Consider the following 18,242-nt stretch of genomic DNA (forward strand, 5'->3'; position numbering starts at 1 on the left):
TGCCAGACTTTCAACAAGGCATGAACTATGTAAAGAAGGGCATTCCAGCTGGCAGGGCAACTTAGACACAGCTGAAGGGCAAGGAAAACATTTATGTAAGAGGCAGATGAGGATCAGGGCTGGGCCAAGCTGGGACTCATACACCTACGAATGATTTTAGTCCTATAAGCTAGTGGAGGTTCTTTAACAGGAGGGAACAGACAGCATCATACTAGCTATGGTACATACAGAATCAAAAAGCTGATCTCTGCCTGTCTGAAGTTTACAGACTGATTAACACACTTATGCATACAGGAAGTCTGCTCTTATACAGCCATGTAGATAAATAAAGAGCAACTGAATTTTTTTCTTCAAGAGCTTTGTGATATAAACTACAAGTTCAGAAAAGCCATTAAGAGCTCAGAAAAGGGAAAAAAATGCATTAACTTTTGGATGTTAATGTAGTCAGTAGCCCAGGTCATATTGCCATAGCTTCCAAGGCAAGAATTTATAAGAACACCCAAACAGAATTTGGGGGGAAAAAAAACAACAGAAATGACATTTCAGTTCATACTAAGCTCTTAAAAATTTTCACTTCATTTTCTGAGTACTTCATTTGTAAATCTTCAAGTTAGAAGGGAAATATTAACTTGTTTTGTTTACTAGATACAAGTCTCCCAAAAGGATAAACAGATCTTAATTACAATCACATGACTTAAGGAATTTAGAAAAAGATCTAAAACTGAGAATTTTTTATTTTCTCCTATTCTGTATGTATCCATGGTAGTATTTAAGGAAATCTAAAAATTAAACCCCAAAGACTAAGTTAAATCCACAAACTGTCCATTCCATTCAATATCATGGAACTGGGCCAGCAAGACAAATCAGCAGTTTAAGGTACTTGCCACCAAGGCTGACAACAGAGTTCTATTCCTGGTTCCCACTTCTACCAAGTAGAAAGAGAGAACTGACTTCAAGTTGCCCTTTGGCCTCCACTTATAAGTACACAAACACACATTAAAAAATTTCAAAAGGAGTACCATGGAGTGATTTTGATACACTCCTACTGTTATTTTCAAGAGAACTCTATAGAGTTTCAAGTAAAGACAAAATTCACTAAGAGTCAAAAACATAAGAAACACTAAGACATATAGCATACTATGTAGTTCAGACAATTACAAACCATAATAAACTGTTAACAAACTATAGCCTATAAGTAGTAAACTTTAGTGCTGTTAGTAACTAAACCACTTTTTTTCAAAAATAGTGTTTCCCTTCTCTAATTACATAACCAACATGAGTTTCAAGTAAAGACAAAATTCACTAAGAGTCAAAAACACAAGAAACACTAAGACATACACAGCATACTGTGTAGTTGTATCAGATCAGACAATTATAAACCATAATAAACTGTTAACAAAATACAACCTATAAGTAGTAAACTTTAGTGCTGTTAATAAATAAACCATTTTTTTCAAAAAACAGTGCTTCCCTTCTCTAATTATACAACCAACATACGATGGTTGCACTATTTTGAAAAATACAAAAAAAGAGTCAAAAATGAATGGAAGAAGGTGTCACATAACAATAATACATTTCCTTTTTGTCTAAAGCTTTAGAATTCAACTACTTTCATGTAGTCCCAAGTGGGACCTCTTAGCAACCTTGTGACATAAGTAACTTGGGTATGATTATTTGCATTTTATAATGACTAAAAGAAGTTCAGTGCCAGTAAGTGACTTGCCTAGGGACCCACAGATAGTAAGGCAAGATTCAGAAGACTCTCCTGTTCCCATGGCTCAGATCCCTTCTCTAAGTCCATGGCCATGTGCTATGATTTCATGTGCACAATTAAGTGACCAACTGCAAGCACCTGAGGTGAGGCACTCCTCTGAACAACAAAGAACAAGAAGTGTACAAACAGAAATTTATTAATACAAAATCTGCTGAAAATACAACTTCAAGTAACAATTTGAAATTTTATCTGTCTCTAAGTTGCAAATAAAGTAATGTGGAGAGGGTACATCAAACCCAAGGATACTGAGATCTCTTGATTGCCTCATTTTGGTCTGAATGAGAATCTGCTAGAAATTATATATTTCCCATCCCACAGAGATTGCGGGAATCCACTCTTGAAGACCAAACAAAAAAATCTTTCCCGTCCCGTCCGTCCGTCCGTTTCCAACCCCCACCCCCGCCCCAAACACACACAAAAACAATTTTAAGCAGATTTATTTTTTACTCCTCATGGAAAAACAAGATATATGGCAAGGTTAATATTAGAATGCTTACAAGAGCAAAGGAAGTCCAAGAAAAGAAGCAGAAACCAAGACTGGCTGAGTAAATGGGAACTGGTGACTGTGCAGCCTCTGGCTAGCCAGTCCTTCTATGAGCCAATCGGACTATACCCAACTGTCAAACTATTGCTCAAAAAGCTTCTTTGGTGAATCCTATTTTATGACAAAACAGTCTTAAATTCTCCTCCATGGAAAGTTATGGGTCTTTTGTATGTAAGTTTAATAAACCATGTCTATTATTAACTAGCCAATGTATTTTCAAAATGTATAAGATCTCACAGACACTCTAAAGTTCTATGTGCCTATGCACATCATCGTTGGAAGAGGTGCCAAAAAATTAAATTTAGGTTTTTTGTTTTTGGGATTATTTTTGGTGGGAGGCAGTCTCACTATGTGACTGTTCAAAATCTCACAGTTCTCTTACCTGAGGGTTTCTTTTAAAAAGTGATACCTTAAATATTAACTCTCTTAATTCTATGAAGGCATTTATAATACAAAGGTATTTTCCTGGTTAATCAAAAGTACTGTTCAGCATGGGAATACTCAAGTATTTTCTATTTAGAAGCCATAACTTCCAATAGAGGAATTGCTTTCAAAGAATAACTTTTAGGTCACCACTAAAAGAGTCCTCTCAAATAAGAGAAAAAACAAGCAAGATGTATCCATTACTAAAACCCAACCAGCTATCCAATATTCATATTCTTACTCAAAATACCTTCTTAAAAGACTAGGTCAGCACAGACTCAGAACATTTAAGATATAAGAATTTGGGGGACTAGAGAAATGGCACCGTGGTTAGGAGCAACTGCTGCTATTTCAAAGTTCAGTTCCTAGCACCTACACTGGGCAGCTCATAATCACCTATAATCTGATGCCCTTTTCTGGCTTCCTTGGGCTCCCATACACAAGTAGCTAGTACATGTACACATACACATACACGTACACACACACACAAACATATAATTAAAATAAATCTTTTAAGAAATTCAACCTCCCCCCTTTTTTTTGGTCCTTTTGAGAAAGGGTTTCCCTGAAGTGCCAGCTGGCCTGGAACTAGCTATGTAGACCAGGCTGGCCTCTAACTCATAGAGATCCACCTGCCTCTGCCTCCTGAATGCTGGGACTAAAGGAATGCGCCACCATACCCGGCCTGAGCTTTTGTCTTCAACTAGGGAAATTTCATATAGATACCCATAGGACTGGCATATAGTCTCATTCATTCAGGTGACATCTCAGTGTCTACTATACACACACTGTACTGACACTATTAACTATTAATCCATGCTGGATTTAAAATTTGCCAGTATTTTTTCTTTTTAATTTTTTTAATGTGTATGAGTAGATTGTCTACATAAGTGCACCCACATCATGCAATGCCCTCGGAGTCAGAAGAGGGCATCTGATCCCCTAGACCTGGAGTTACAGACGATTGTTAAACCACCTTGTGAGTACTGGGATTCGAACCCAGGTCGTCTACAAGAACAGCCAGTGCTCTTGACTGCTGAGCCATCACCTCTCCAGCCCCAATTGCCAGTATTTTTCCAAACCAACAGATTCATCTTTTTAATATTTATTTATTTATTTATTTATTTATTTATTTATTTATTTTATGTCTATGAGTGTACTGCCCGCATGTGAGTGCCGTGAAATGAAGCAGAGGTCAGGAGAGGGCTTAGGGCTCCCCTGGAACTGGAGTTAAGGACGGTTCGTAGCCGCCATGTGGGTGCTGGGAATCGAATCTGGGTCCTCTGCAAGAGCAGCCAGTGCTCTTAACGCTGAGCCATCTCTCCATCTTTTATTCTGAAAAAGAACTTTGTATTTAAATGCTTTCTTGTTCTCACCTCCCAAAATCAAGAGATTTGTTAACACTCTGTATTTTGAGTCAATCTGATTAGCTAACTGATGTTCCCCTTTAGCAATGAGGCATAGAAATCTGCACTCTGGCACAGGATTAGACATAATGATGTCCCATAAGAAGAAACTGTCCTTTGTTTCCTGCAGTTTTCACATTAAAAAGAATTCCACATTGAATTTTCAAGTTTGGTCAATCTCTTCAATAACTCTGTAGAATATTACAGTCCATAGGTCCACTTACTTTCACTGGACAGAGGCACTGCTACTCAATCTAGTTTTTTAAAAACATTATCTATAATAGCTCTGGTCAGCTATAGGCATTTTTAAAAAGTGGTACACAAAGGTATACTCTAGGACACAATGATTGGTAGGCATGGTGGCACACACCTCAGGAGACTGAGGCAAGAAAAATTGGGAGTGTGAGGTGAGCCTGGACTACACAGTAAAGCCCTGCCTCAAAAAATTTTTGTTTAAAAGATCATGAGGTGGTTTAAAAGTAGGAGCTGAGTATGGTGGAATATGCTTTTAATTCCACCTACTTGGGAGATAAAGGCAGAGGCAGGTGGACCTCTGTGAGATCAAGGCCAGCCTGGTCTACACAGCAAGCTCCAGATGACCAGCACTACATAGTGAGACCCTGACTCAAAAAAACAAAAACAAAAAAAAAGGAAGTGTTTTAGATTTATTAATTATAGCTTACAAGAGTTGGGTTCAAAACTCAATTCTAAATTGTTAAAAGGGAAAGCTGAAAAAGTTTTAAAAAGTAATTGTGCAACTTTAAAGGATTAAAAGGCAAACAATAACTCGGGCAACTTGCTTTGTAGAAATGTAATAGCAAATATATTGATAAAACAGCCATAAGATGTACCATACCCAACTTTAAGTTCATTTTTATAGGCCGAGCACAGTAGCATATGCCTCTAATCCCAGCACTCAGGAGGCAGAGGCAGGAGGATCTCTGTGAAATCAAGGCCAGCCTGATCTACATAATGAGTTCCAAGTCAGTCAGGGCTATAGGGAGATCCTGTCTCAAAATACGAAAACAAACAAAAAAGTCTTTATGTAACATTAAAAAAAAAAGTCCAGGGCTGGAGACATGACTCAGAGGTTAAGAACACTAGCTGTTCTTGCAGAGGACCCAGGTTTGGCTCCCAGCACTCACATAGCCACTCACAATCATACATAACTCCAGCTCCAGGGGTCAGACACCCTCTTCTGGCCTCCACAGGCATTGCATACACCGTGCACTCACATACATGCAGGCAGGCAAAACACTCATATACATAAAGTAAAAATAAATATTTTTTAATTAAAAAAAAGTCATGCATGGTAGCACGTGCCTTTAATCTCAGCACTTAGGAGGCAGAAGAAGGCCTCTGTGAGACTGAGACCAGCTTGACCTACATAGCAAGTTCCTGGGGCTACAGAGAGACCTTGTGTCAAAAACAAACAAACAACAACAACAACAACAAGAAAAACAGTTCAATGATGTATACATTCTTAGAAGCAGGGAAGAGCCCTCTATATCTGACTAGAGTCACTTAAATTTTTGTGCTTATCTGAGCTTACCCATCACTATCACCAAGTCCCTGGAAGGCAGGCAGGCAGGCGGGTAGGCAACAGACAAGACAGACAGACAGACAGACAGACAGACAGAAACACACACACACACACACACACACACACACACACACACACAGTTTAGAAAATATAAACTGGGGCCGGAGCGATGACTCAGTAGTTAAGGGCACTGGCTGCTCTTGCAGTGGACCTGGGTTTGGTTCCCAGCACCCACATGGCTGCTAACAACTCCAATTCCAGGGGATCTGGTGCACCCTCTTCTGATCGCCACAGGCACTGCACAACACTGGTGTACTTTCATACATGCGGGCAATACACTCATACACACAAAATAAAAATATTTAGAAAATACAAACCATATGCTTGTGTCAAAAAATGAACTTCATAGGAAGGCATAGGAACTTACAAGTTCCATTATTTCAAAATGAAAAGACAAGCCACTACTAACTGAATTACTAACACAAATTCAGCCCTAATAATAATTTTTAAAGAAAACTCCATCACTAGCTATATCACCAATTTCTTAAACATCTAAAATTATAAACCATGAAGATAAATTTCTCCGATGACAGGGCACGAAGGCCTCAATGGTAGAGAGCTTGCGTAGCATGCTCAAGGCCCTGGGCTCAATCCCCATCACTGTAAAAGAAAAAAAAAAAAAAAAAAACTTTATAAACAACACCAGATCATGCATGAAGTTAAAATCTGCTGAAATGTTTTTTAAACCATTTTTAAATGACCTGGTTTATTTTTTTTCTCTACCACTGTAGCATCTTTTAAAAAATAAAAAAAAATAAAGTAATACCACCTAGGCTTCTGGAACTTCCTGTTATTTATGAGACAGCTTAAACAAAATACCTTCAAATATACTGCCAAGAGGTACCCATAGAAATGCAAAAAAAAAAAAAAAAACCACTCAGAGAAGATCCAATGAGGAACATCATTTGAACACCTGACCTATAAGAATTTTAAGACTCCTTGGTCTAGGTCTCTATTAGGCTTTGGTTTTAATCAAGCTTGTGAAGGCACAGGTGATATATGACACATCTAAGTCAATTTAAACTAAATTAAAATCCAAAGATAGTCACTTACCAACTACCATACAATGGACTACAATTTTGGGTACACTTTTTTGTGTAAAACATATTACATGCCATCAATACACACATCTACAGAAATATCTAAATGTATTAGTTCACCTCTCAGAGTCATATTCAAAGAACTACCATACCTCTAAGTGTAAAAAGACACCATGTGGTATGATTACTATACTGAAACATAGTTCAATATACTTGATACACCCTCCCCAAGACATTCTAATTATAATTAAATGTTTTCTTTCACCCTAAGCAAAAGAAATAAAATATTCTTGGGTCAAAATGAGCAAAGTGCCCAGCTTGCTCTTATCCAAAACACCAGGCATGGTGGTATACACCTGTAATCCCAGCACTTGGGAGGAAGAGGTAGGCAGGAGGATGGTGAGTTCCAGGTCAGCCTGGGCTACACCACAAGATCCCATATTATAAAAAAAAAAAAAAAAAAAAAAAAAGAAAAAGAAAAAAAACTACTGTAAAATGTAAGCATGTAGAGTTGGGAGTGGTAGTACATGCCTATAATCCCAATACCAAGGAGGCTGAGGCATGAGGATCACAAGTTCAAGGCTAACCTGGGCTATGTAGTGAGACTCTGCCTCAAAATAATTAATTAAAAATGAAGTAAAATGTAAATAATCCCTGAAACATTTGCTTTCTGTAAGCTATTAGATCAGAAATTCACTTTTCGCTAAGTCATTTCAGGCTTTCTTATTTTCACAAAAAGTAAATTCACTAGAATTCATGAAAAAACTGCCCTAAGATAAAGAAGAAATCAGTTTGATTCTCTATCATTATTTGGGCCAATTACTTTACACTACTTTGGGAAGCGTGTCAGATTAGAGCCCTCATTAGCCTGTACAACTTAGCACTTCCTTCTGAAATGGGAATCATCAGTCTCTCTGCTACTCAAGAGTGTAGTCTATGGTACATCACAAACCAGCCCTAACTCCACTTTTCCAGTACTGTTACAAAAGAGCATAAATGCCATCCTTCTTACTGAAGTCCCTCCTAAACATGCCATTTCAGACTATGACGTTCCCTTTTCTTCCCCTAAATCATTCAAACACAAGTAAGTCAAAATTTCCATTTTCAGAGCAGTGGATAGTCAGTTAAGTTCCTAAATTCACATATGCATCCCAAAGGTTAGAACCAAATGTGCAAACATGAGTTACACAATACTGGCTAAAGTATGCAAAATCTAGGCTCACATACTGGTATTTCAAATAAAACTTTGCTATTCCCTCCAAGAACAGTGAGCATTTTAGACCTTTAACCAGACCTAAACACAGAAATGCATTGGCATGAAAACAGTTGTAAAAGGTATTTTTAATGCCTGGTGACACCTATAATTATATCAGTCAATTCAGACTCCACAACTCAAACAGCAATGGCAGTTTTAAAGATGCTGAGGCATATTAACAAATCAGGCAAATGTCACACCTCTTGGTGCCACCACAAAGCCCAAGTTTATCTGAAATAATTTCCTATCTAAATCTCTATATCACGTTTCAAGATTTATTATTTATGATTACTATTTTTTAAATCAATCAATTTTTAAAAGACAGTGCATTTTTAAAAAAAGTACAGGTAGGTAGAATATGTCTGAAACTTAGTTCAGACAGATAAAAAACTGAGTTTTTGACACTGGCCACCAGTCCCACAAAGTACTGGCCCTATGCCACCATGGCTTAGTGCCAGGCTGATGTAGGGCCAGTCTAAAAATAACAGCTAAGCAGCAGCTGGAACACATAGGTCCTTCTGACCTCAGCTTAATTTCCCTAAATCAAGGGAGGTAGGTGGGAGATGGGAGGTGGGAGGACAAGTGCAAGGAATAAAGGAAGCAGAGTACTCTCCAAAGGCATTTCTTGCCTCTTCTAGCCTGCCTGCCCTTTGCTATAGCCTCTCAACTCACTTCACCCAACTCATCCCCCAGAAGGAACAGAGAGTGAAAAGGGACATAGTGGGAAGGAGGGAGGGAGGGAAAGAAAAAAGAGATGGGGGAGAGGGAGTGGCTGACTATGAGGCAGGCTGAGTTCAGAAATTCCTTTCCATCTCCCTGCTTCAGGTCTCACTTGACTCTATGATGGTGACAAGGCAGCCCTCAGTTTTACCTCTCTCTAGAGAAGGTGTAAGCCACAATGTGTGTAAGACTGGCCAGTTTAGTTGGGCTGAAGATTCAAGAAACAAAAAGTACACAAGTGCTATCTGAGGAAGAAAAGAGCGAACTACAAGAAACATCAGAAATACAAAACCCTTAAGTGCTGAGTAAGGCTGAAGAATGCTTAAAAAAAAATCAAGTCCTAAGGAATAGGGTTAACATATTTTAAAAGACTGCTTATATACAAAAATTAAACTACAAGCTCCTAGTATTTTGAGTTTATGGTTTATTTTATGGCAAGTGTCTACAAACCATGACCATTTCTTCCTAGAAACCAGTTAACAAGAGGGGTAGCAGGAACAAAGGTTCAATATGACTGAAAGTAGTGCTGCCTTCAACCTGTGCAAGTCTTTCCTGAGAAAGACTAGTACACTTCAAAAGCCCTTGCCCTTTGTACCGCAATTATAAAACGCCCATCCTTCACTCATAAAAAGGCTAGTTGTTGTCAGCAAATATTTAACAGGTAAAACTAGGCACAAATTTCTAAATTGTGCTGATGCAAACAATTTAAAATTGAGAGGCCAGAGAAATGGCTCAGAGGTTAAGAGCACTTGCTGCTCTTATAGTGGACCCAGGTTCAGTTCCCAGCACCCACATGGCAGCTCATACCCACCTGTAATCCAACAGATCTGACATCACCTTCTAATCTCCTTGGGCTCCTGCATATGCATAGGTTCACATAAATTCACACAGGCTAACACATACTCACAACACATATTCTTATTTTATGTGTATGAGTGTATTGCCTGCATGTATGTGAGTGCACCTGTGTAGTGCAATGCCATGGAGGTTAGAAGAGAGCTTCGGATTCCCATGGGACGAGTTAAGGATGGTTCGTAGCTGCCATGTGGGTGCTGGGAATCGAACCCGGGTCCTCTGCAAGAGCAGTCAGTGCTCTTAACCGCTGAGCCATCTCTCCAGCCCAATAAATAAATCTTTTTAAAAATGAATTTAATATTTGATTCTAAGAGCCCATTCTACATTATTTTCTTAGGGATATTTCCTGTATAATATCATCCAATAGTAAAGATCTGACATTAATTAACAATGAAAAACACTAAGTAAATAGACTGTTAAATAAGGCAGGATCAGGCAGCCAGTCACCTGAGTTTTAAGCACATTAATTCACTTAATGAGCTTCCAATTTATCTGATCAACTTATCTGGTTTGTAAGAGTTTAAATGTACTGAGAGGTTCTACTGCATCCTTCCAATTAACATCCGGTACAGCAATTGCACAGATGAAGCTGTAAAACTATCTCATTCAAAGAAACTCAAATCTCTTTATTAGCAACAAGAAGTAGCATCAATAATCACAGGATTTTAAAAGGGACTTCAAATGGGATGTACAATTTTAAAAATATACTTTGAGAACACATACTGCAGCACATACCCAACACAACCTAACATGCAAGTTAAGATCTCTTTCAAAGGTTCAGACATGTCTAGCTGCAGGTAATTGGGTGATGTACACAGGAGACCATGGGTTCAGGGCCTAATTAAGATGCAATGCTTTTCAAGTACATACATATTAAAACCATAGCCATGATTACAATTTGAAATTCAGGTCAGTATGAAAATCACTCTAGAAAGTAGCAAGTGACTATAAACTTAAAGATAATCAAGAATAGGGAGCCACAGATGAGAGGTACTACTTAAGGTAAGAGCACCAGCCAAAGATGCAAGTCTGGTTTTGTTATTTACCAGAGCCTGTTTGGTCTTGGAAAACAAGCACTTGTCCTTTTCTCTTACACATCAGTTATTCAACTTTAAAGGAGAATAGTCCCTATTCGTTTTTGTTGTAAAGAAATAAAAACTGAACAAACAGCAGTATTTGGTACAATGCTAATGGCTGTATAAATTTTGCTATTTTTAATACTCTTACTAGTAAATGTTGCAGTAAGAATCTCACCAGATATCCTATCAAGCTGATTCAGTAAAGAACTGCCCCAAGTCACACAAAAAGTCTTGAAAAGTTCAGGGCTGGAGATTGCTCAGTACTTTAGAGCACTGGCTGCTCTTGCAGAAGACTTAGGTTTGGTTCCCAGAACCCATATGGAGGCTAATAACCATCCATAACTCCAGTTCCAAGGGCCAAGCACCCCCTTCTGGATGCCACAGGCACTGCATTCAAGTGGTGCAGTTACATACACACAGGCAATACACTAAAAATAAAGTTTAAGACTCTGTAAGTTCAACAGGTTAGTAAAATTGAACACATCAAACAGTGTGCCATGTACATGTCCTGAAGGGCTATGAATACACTATGTACTGGTGCATGAGGGAGGAGGCTCCCTGACAAGAACACTGAGATATACATGAACATATTAAACAAGCACACTACCGTAAACATACTAAATTCAGAGCAAACATTTTTCTTGCATAAACTTTTTTTTTTCTTGCATAGCTGTTCTTCCCAAACACTGTAAACTTTCAGCAAATCCTTTTATTACATGGGTGCATGCACACATTTCTCTATACTCACAGCTCTAGAGTTTTGTGCCATTAGCAGCCATAACTTTTCATGGACTTTTATATCATGAAATCACTACAATCCCAACATCTAGAAATATTTAGCAATAAATAGCACCTATTTTGCATTGCTGAACTGAAGAAGCCATTAGAATTTAGCCTGAAACTAGAATGCTATTTTGAAATACTTGTATAACATTCAATAAAGCAATCTCACTAACATTTTTTATCAATTTACCTTAAAGAAATGCTTGCTTGCTGTGATTTCTGAGACTAGCAAACATTTCCAACAAACCAAGAGACAGTACAAGCTGCGGAAAACCAGAAACCCAGTGTTTATCTCTGCCATTTACATTCGCTTTTCTCATCAGGAAAGCCAGGCATGGAGGTTTACTCCTATAATCTCAGACAGGTTGAGGCAGGAGGATTGCTATGAGTTCTAGGGCAGCCTGAACTACAACAAAGTAAGACTGTCTCAAAAAACAAAATCAAACAAAACAAAAAAAAAATGAGAGAAGTTGGAATTAATGGCATCTTTCCATCTCTAAAAACCCCCACATCGGCAAACAGCAGCACAATGTCAGCATATTTTATTTGTAAGAGTTCCTTTTTATATGGAAGAGCAGATCTGCACACAGGATAAGGCCATTGAAATGTTTGAGATGGCAACGCTCGGCTTGTCTCTTTTTCTAATCACTTGTATCTCACATACATCAGCTAACACAAAACTAGTATCACTTGAGGCCCCACAGAAATAGGCCAGGCATGGCAGTGCATAGCTGTAATTCCAGCATTTGGGAGGCTCAGGGAGAAGGATCTTGTGTTCAAGGCCACTATGGGCAACTCTGTCACAAAAAAAAAAAAAAAAAAAAAAAAAAAAAAAAAAAAAAAAAAAAACTATGCAAGCTTCTAAGGAATTTCAGAGATTAAAAAAAAAAAAAAATCAGCACACCTTTGGCAACAGTTAAAACTACTACTGGCTGAGAGATGGTGGTTCCAACAGCTCCAAGCTTAAAGTGATAAGCAGATTCCACACTGCCCTCTCTCCACAGCTTGCTTTAGCTTTCTTTCCTAGGTGAACAAAATTAAGAAACACCCTATTTTTAAAGAAATGAGAACTAGTTGCAAAACATGCTCTTAGCAGCACCCAGAGCACTGAGAGCAAAAACTAGAAAGATACTCAGGTGTTTTCAACAAATCTTACCAAATCCAGTGCTTTACTTCTGAGAAATGAGCTAGACCGACACATGTAAGTGTCTTTTCATGGAACAAGGCAATGTAACATTTTTCTCCAAATTATTGTTTGATATTAATTTCTCAGAAGGAGGCAGAGTCATCCTGTTAGCTTAATGGAAGAAACAGCTCATGTTTTCAATTTTGGAGTAATTGCTGAACATGTGCATGTCAAAAATGAATAAACCAAGACAGGTTTAATTAGACTTTTTATTATGAGAAATTGCCATTTTTCAAAAATTACTAAAATGGTAATTTGAAAACTAAAAAGTATTTTGTGGGGTTTTTTGTAGTTTATTCTCTTTTTTAAAAGGGGGCTAATATATGCTTTATTTCTAAGACATTCACACTTAGCAATAATTCACTTTTTTTCTAGGATATATAGCCTTTTTAACAATACAGCTTAAGTTTACAGTAGTTTGGGTGTAATGACTCCGCCTATGAAATTTTCTGACATGAAATGAGTTTGTTTTATCACATGTATACATAAATAGGCCTCTTCGAAATACCAAATTCATCGATTCACTGAAAAAAATTTACAGTCTAACACAAAAACTAACACAAAAACAGAAGTAGTAAAATCCAATCACGCAATTTTTAAAAGAGATTACTTTTTAAAAGCCATCCTGTTCTCTGAACATATAACTAGCAAAAACCACACATTCTTAACCAAATGCTAAACAAGAGTGTAAGTAGCAGAGAAATGCTGGCCTGTATTCTTCCTTATGAAACACAGTTAGAATGGAGAGAGCAAGCGATTAGCAGCTCTGAAATGAAGCCCAGAATAAGCATCGTAAAAATCAACAAGGACACACAAGAAAATAAGAACTTCACATTTGATTAATTGCAGTAAATCTTCCATTGAAGGCCATGGCTCACTTTCATCCTGATGTTCTAAAAAGAAAGTTTCGAATTTTCCAAAGGAATGAAATATAACACAAGAGGAAAAACATAAAGGTCTGGTCTTTTCAACCCAAGAGTGTACTCATAACACAACTATGTAGCAAGAAATTACAAGACTGGGAGCTGCAGATACAGGTCAGTGTACAACACGTGCCTGGTGTCAAAGGGACTCTGAATTCAAGCCCTAACAAAACAGAAACAAACAAATGAAATTGTAAGACTGAAGTAAAAATAGAAGTGTTTGCTTAACAAAAAATCTGCAATTCCATCTTCCGTTATTGTTGAAGAATTTGTGTGTGTGCACTCATGTGATGTGTGTACCTGTTCCTCTGGGTGTGTATGAGCACATGTGGGTGTGCGTACATCTGTGTATGGAAGCCAGAGGTCAACAATGAGCATCTTCCTCAATCGCTCTCTACCTTATTTTTTGAGACAAGGCCTCTCACTGAAGCTGGAGCTCATCAGGCTGGCCAACCAGCGCCAGGGATCCACCTGTCTCTGCCCTCTCAGTGCTGTACACTGTTTATGTGGGTGCTGGGGAGCCCAACTCAGGTCCTCACACTTGCCTAGCAGACACTTCACCAACTGAGCCATCTCCTTATTACCTTTGTTGGATGAGTATTTGAACTTCAAAAAAACACTGCATCTACTGGACACTAGATTTCTTCACCGGACCAATACTAGCCAGAATGAATAATAAATAAATGTCCAGTATTCCTTATCTAAAGATGAACATTTGAGGACCACCAGGTACAGAAATGCTTTCAAATACTAATCATAAACAATCATCAAGTCACACACAAAGAAGTACATATGTGAATGGTTCCAAAATTTTTTCTTTTCTGTAGTTTACTTTTTCATTAATCAAAAGCTGGGGGTGTGGCTCAGGGGAGGAGAACTTGCTTAGCATTTGAGTTCCCAGAAAAGGAGAAAAAAAAGAATACAATCCTGTAGAAAATTTTTTCTGTATTTTAGCCTTGAAAGTGCATGTAATAAAATGTATGCTCATCAATTTTAAAAGAAAAAAAACAATTCTGACAATGCATTTAGAGTCATATCTTTACACAATCATCTTTGGTCAATAAAGAAAATCAAAATATTCAAGGAAAGATCAATAAATTATCTGACCAAAATTTTTGTTCATTTTTAATTCTAATACATATCTCCTTTTACTGCCTTGCCATCCCTAGTCAAAAACAGTAATAATGAGTCAAAGTTTTAATAGAATTTGAACAGTACTTTTTCTCCAAAAAGCAACTACCAAAAAAAGAAAAAGCCAACTACTTTAAAAACCTAACTCCTCTCTCACATAAAAGATTCTACTTGTGCTTAAAGGTGCCTTGCTTCTAAAATGACTGTTTAAATGAAAATAAACTGCTTCCAAAACACACACACACACACACACACACACACACACACACACACACACACACACACACACACACACACACACCAGTTCTTCAGAAATCATTTTCACACAACAAACACACATGAAAACACACAGAAAATACATAAAAACTCAAAGGTAAATTTTAAATTTCTTTAATTACAAAAAAAAAAAAAGCCATTCATTTTAAGGCAGAAGTAAAATCCTCCAAACCTTGCCAATTCATCTTGGCTGCACTTCTCCAAAAATGTCCCCTGTTCAATGGTTACTTATGTTGCCTTGCAAACATTTCTGTGCATCTATATCAAACTCTGCTGCTGCTGTTTTAAACAAGTACAGCACACTATGTAGTTCACTTAAAATGGTCACCTTTCCTTGTTAAAACATATAAACATACTTATTTTTCATGGTTGCATAGTATCCCACTGAGTACTTCTTAACCAGCTCCCTTCTGACAGAATTAAGGTTGATTCCAGCCTATCACTACTTCATATAGCAATAAGCATTACTATGCGGAACATTTTTATCTACAGGCTAAATTCCCAGAGAGGGCACAGAGGATTGTAACACCCACCAGGGTAGCAGCAGCATCTTCTCTACCTCCCCAATCAATGTGGGCACTATTACTCTCTAGCTATCCTTTAGTCCTCACCAGTGTGGTGGGTGAATAAAAACTGCATCCTATTTGGACTTGTGTCTCTTTATGTAAGGAAGATAATGCAGTGCTCACGTTTCCTACTGGGTTGTTCATCTTTCTTTTAACCAAGTTTCAGGCATTTTCTGCCAACCTTTGTTCCAACAAGTTGTAAATATCTGTTCTAGTTAGATGTGTCACTTGGTTTATGATATTTCCAGCCCAACAGAAATTTTTAGATTTCTATCCAATTAAATTTATGTCTTGTCCTTTGTAAATTTGATTTTAGATCATATAAGGAGTCTCAAGACAGAAATTTGAGGCCAGTTGCTTATACAGTGATTTTTAAATCATTACTTAGTTGAGATCAATAATATACACCAGCATCTTCTGAGACAGTGTTCATCTGGTATATTTAGCAAAAATAAGTAACCATCGTTTCTATTAAACTTTCCTAAGCCCATTGATGGCCAACTCTGCACCAATTAAACAACTACCAAAGATTTAGCATATTATTTTTATACTTCTTAAAAGTCTATCAGGCAAGCTTAATTTCTAGCAAGCTCAATTCCCTGCTCCTCAATCTTTAGATAACCTTCAACAGTAAAGTCCAACAATTAGATGTCCCCATTGTGACTACAATTCATGAATTTTCTGTATAAGACTAGCTAAGTTTTCAGTGGCAGAGAACTGCTTATAGTGACACCAACTCTACAGTTCCTTCTTCTCCGTCTTGGTCCAGTGAAGAAATCTGGTTTCCAATAGATACACAACTCACAATTATAAAATAAGCTTAAGAATACTGATTCAAACCACCACTTACAGCTAAATTAGATGCTTAATCTAGTACAGTCTCCTCCACTCCTCCATCAGAACACAAAACCTGGTCCTAAGTTTTCTGTCTCTCATTGCTAGCTACCAAGCATTTATTTAACAGCCCTCCATCTCAAAGCTGCCTGGCACAATATTAAGGAAACTGGCAGAATTCAGAGGAGACAAAAGTATTTTCCACAATTTGTACAGCACTTGTTAGGCACGTATGTAAGTATTTCCGAAGTGGTGGTCAGCTCTTCAAAGTACACTGGAAACATCATAGCACTTCACACCAACCAAGGCCAGCTCCATTCGGTGCTGCCTCCCCTTTGGGGACTATTCAAAAAGTTACTATTTTCTTTCACAACTGTTCACCCGGGGCCTCTTCCACTGATGAAAGTAGGCAAAGCCCACGCTGGGTGTCTGTCTCCTAGAGAAGATTGCATCTTTTATTTATCGCCACTTGGCTTTATTTTCACAGTGAATTCCTGGCTTAAATGCAATCAGCCAAAAAAACCCTCCCTATGTGCTCTCCTGTCATTCCTCATTGCTTGCAAGCAGAGTCAAGCACAGAGAGGAAAAAGAGGAAAAAGAAAGGAAAAAACATCCTCAACGTTGCCAGCCAAGCCATAAAAATTCGCAGACTCTAGTTACTTATACGGAGAAACCAGAAGAAACCAACCGTAGATGTGCTTCAATCGGCTTCAAAAACCGGCAGGGTTAAAAAAAAAAAAAAAAAAAGATGTAACTTGAAAGAATGTTAATTAGATGTTAACGGGAAAGAAAAGGAAAAAGAATGGATAGTCTCACAAACGCACCCCCCTCTAGACAGAAGGAAAGGGTGCTGAACACAGAAAAGGCGACGCAGGGGCTGCCTTTGGAAATAAATGACCATGCAGAAAATCACGTTTGCAGATTGCATTAGAATTCAAATTAACCAGACAGGATTAAAACAAACCTTAATTCTGTCTTGGAGTCACTACCCAGACCCCCAGCCCAGTCCCAAAGAGAAGGATAAAAGGATCGGACGACAGAAAGAAAAGACTAACTAGAGAGAGAAAGGGAAAGGGAGAGGGAGAGGGAGAGGGAGAGGGAGAGGGAGGGAGGGAGGGGAGGGGAGGGGAGAGGAGGGGGGAGAGAAAGAGCGAGAGCAAGGGGGGAGAGGGGGAGGGAGAGAGAGAGAGAGAGAGAGAGAGGAGGGGGAGAGAAGGGAGAGAGGACCAGAGAGTGAGAGGGGAGAGAAGGGGAGAGAAGAGGGGAGAGGAAGAGGGGTGCTGAGAGACTGACTTCCAAATCCACCCCCATTCATTAGGTACCGGGTTCACCACTACATTTCAACCAGACTAGCTTAGGAAAGGGTTGGAAAACACGCCCTTTGCGATCAGAAGAAAAACACGGGTACAGGGGAGTTTCTCCGCAGCATTGTTCACTTCAATCCAGTTCATTCCCATCTTTATGACTGGAAAAGATATCTGGACAGAAATAAAGAAAAAAGAAAAAAAAAGCCCCCGTGGCGGTGGAGGGATCTGAAAACTCTCCCGGTCCGTCAAGAGAAAGGGGCTGTGCAGCTTTAAATCCCAAGTCCTCCTCTCGCCTTTGTCAAATATCTTCTACTTTACAAGCCCTGAAAAGAAATAGACTCTTTTGTTTGGCTTCTCCTTTTCCGAGGGTGACAGAAAACTGAGAGGGGCACAAATAAACCTGAGGAGGAGAACAAAGTGGCGGGCGCCGGGGGGCGGTGCGCGCGCTGCCGGGCGGGCGGCGGCCGCGGGTCCCTCGACTGGGGCACGCAGCGGGTCCCGGTGTCGGGCGGACTCCCCACTCCCGCAACGCCGCGC

General features: G+C 38.7%; 1 protein-coding gene across 1 annotated transcript in view; it reads right to left on the reverse strand.

Moving 5' to 3' along the window:
- The window catches only part of Zswim6 (zinc finger SWIM-type containing 6), a 185,022-nt gene that overhangs the window by 165,597 nt on the left and 1,183 nt on the right, over positions 1–18,242 (reverse strand). The window lies entirely within an intron of this gene.

This window comes from Nannospalax galili, unplaced genomic scaffold (genome assembly GCF_000622305.1).
Source record: "Nannospalax galili isolate Female #2095 unplaced genomic scaffold, S.galili_v1.0 scaffold751, whole genome shotgun sequence".
NCBI classification, from domain to species: domain Eukaryota; kingdom Metazoa; phylum Chordata; class Mammalia; order Rodentia; family Spalacidae; genus Nannospalax; species Nannospalax galili.